The sequence below is a fragment of the Lasioglossum baleicum genome, unplaced genomic scaffold (genome assembly GCF_051020765.1).
Source record: "Lasioglossum baleicum unplaced genomic scaffold, iyLasBale1 scaffold0073, whole genome shotgun sequence".
Taxonomy (NCBI): Eukaryota; Metazoa; Arthropoda; class Insecta; order Hymenoptera; family Halictidae; genus Lasioglossum; species Lasioglossum baleicum.
In genome coordinates this window covers 417501-420000 of record NW_027469133.1, presented here as the reverse complement: position 1 = coordinate 420000, position 2500 = coordinate 417501, and the positions used below count along the sequence as shown (strand labels likewise).

General features: G+C 51.1%; 1 non-coding gene across 1 annotated transcript in view; it reads left to right on the top strand.

Moving 5' to 3' along the window:
• Positions 1-644: 644 nt before the first annotated feature.
• Positions 645-2500, top strand: part of LOC143219779 (large subunit ribosomal RNA) — a 4008-nt gene continuing 2152 nt past the window's right edge. The window contains exon 1 of the ribosomal RNA XR_013011451.1: positions 645-2500. This exon is cut by the window's right edge and continues 2152 nt beyond it. This is a non-coding gene — a ribosomal RNA (large subunit ribosomal RNA).

Here is a 2500-nt window from a genome sequence, read left to right as displayed (position 1 = left end):
TCTCTCGTGTCTCTAATTTGGTTTTGTGTTTGATCGATGATAAATCGTTTCGTGCGCAACGTTTCTGTACCCCCGTGGTTTTTGGTTCAATTATACAAGAAGTAGAGAGAAAAAGAAATCCCACCGGGTTATATGTATTATTATTTTTTTTTTTATAATAATATGTATACTCCTCTATTGGCGAGGCTTATTTCGAACTTGATTGTCACACGACGCAAAAGACACACTTGTGTGTTCACGCACGGAACAGCACCGCGGAGAGAGAAAAGGTATATCCAATGATGAAAACCTTTATGTCGGTCGCCCCATGTCTTTTCTTTTCTTCATTGTCGATTCGTGCGGAACCGCGCGATCTGTCGGTCGTCCAGTCCCCGAAAGTTCTTTTCGACGGACGTTAAAGTTAACCGGCCAGATCGTCTAGCGAGAGTTTCCGATCGACGAGAGATGAAGAAAGAATTATATTGACACTTTGGTGTGGCGCATAAGGCATATATCGGTTTTTTGTTTACCTTTTTCTCTCTTCTGTCGTGTAGTGTTGTTTCGTTTTCTTTTTTTTTCTTTTTTTTTTGTGCTTTGTACGTTTTCGCGAGTACTACTTTTACGCTCTTTCGGCCGAAACACACAAAATTTTGTATCACGTACGACGACCTCAGAGTAGGCGAGATTACCCGCTGAATTTAAGCATATTACTAAGCGGAGGAAAAGAAACTAACAAGGATTTCCTTAGTAGCGGCGAGCGAACAGGAATTAGCCCAGCACTGAATCCCGCGGTTCTGCCGTTGGGAAATGTAGTGTTCAGGAGGGTCAATTTATCCCGAGACGTCGAACCGCGTCCAAGTCCATCTTGAATGGGGCCATTTACCCGTAGAGGGTGCCAGGCCCGTAGCGACTGGTACGCGTTTCGGGAGGACCTCTCCTTAGAGTCGGGTTGCTTGAGAGTGCAGCCCTAAGTGGGTGGTAAACTCCATCTAAGGCTAAATATGACCACGAGACCGATAGCGAACAAGTACCGTGAGGGAAAGTTGAAAAGAACTTTGAAGAGAGAGTTCAAGAGTACGTGAAACCGTTCAGGGGTAAACCTGAGAAACCCAAAAGATCGAATGGGGAGATTCATCGTCGACGAGGCTGGCTTCCGTTGGTGCGCAGATAGCCCGTAATGGGCCACTTCGGTGGTTCCAGTGCGAGGGTACACCATCTTCGGCAAATGTTCCGGTCGCGTAGTCGTGCACTTCTCCCTTAGTAGAACGTCGCGACCCGTTGCGTGTCGGTCTACGGCTCGAGTTGTTGCCTGTCGTGTCGCCTTCGTGCGCACACGGCAGACGCTCGATCGCCTGGCCGGCTGCGTGACGGTACTCTGACGGTATCGGGCCGCAACCAATCCATTTTCGAATGTGTGTGCGTCAGGCCCGCCGCAAGCTCGGTTAGTTTGTCACCCGGATGGTACGGACCTAGCGCCGGCTCCGGGCCTAACCAGCTGTTAGCAGGCGGTGTCCTCGGACTGGCCAAGCTTTGAATTACCGGTCAGCGACGCTACTGCTTTGGGTACTCTCAGGACCCGTCTTGAAACACGGACCAAGGAGTCTAACATGTGCGCGAGTCATTGGGACATGTAAACCTAAAGGCGCAATGAAAGTGAAGATCGTACCTTAGCGTCGATCAAGGGAGGATGGGCCGCGTCACGATGCGGCCTCGCACTCCCGGGGCGTCTCGTTCTCATTGCGAGAAGAGGCGCACCCAGAGCGTACACGTTGGGACCCGAAAGATGGTGAACTATGCCTGGTCAGGACGAAGTCAGGGGAAACCCTGATGGAGGTCCGTAGCGATTCTGACGTGCAAATCGATCGTCGGAACTGGGTATAGGGGCGAAAGACTAATCGAACCATCTAGTAGCTGGTTCCCTCCGAAGTTTCCCTCAGGATAGCTGGCACTCGCTCGTTCTCTTTTGATGAACGTGTGCGAGTCTCATCTGGTAAAGCGAATGATTAGAGGCCTTGGGGCCGAAACGACCTCAACCTATTCTCAAACTTTAAATGGGTGAGATCTCTGGCTTGCTTGGATCAATGAAGCCACGAGATTATATTGGATCAGAGTGCCAAGTGGGCCAATTTTGGTAAGCAGAACTGGCGCTGTGGGATGAACCAAACGCAGAGTTAAGGCGCCTAAGTCGACGCTTATGGGATACCATGAAAGGCGTTGGTTGCTTAAGACAGCAGGACGGTGGCCATGGAAGTCGGAATCCGCTAAGGAGTGTGTAACAACTCACCTGCCGAAGCAACTAGCCCTGAAAATGGATGGCGCTGAAGCGTCGCGCCTATACTCCGCCGTCAGCGGCAAGTGAGGTTGACGTTAGCTTTTTTTAAAGGCGCGTCTTCCATGAAGCTCTGACGAGTAGGAGGGTCGCGGCGGTGTGCGCAGAAGGGTCTGGGCGTGAGCCTGCCTGGAGCCGCCGTCGGTGCAGATCTTGGTGGTAGTAGCAAATACTCCAGCGAGGCCCTGGAGG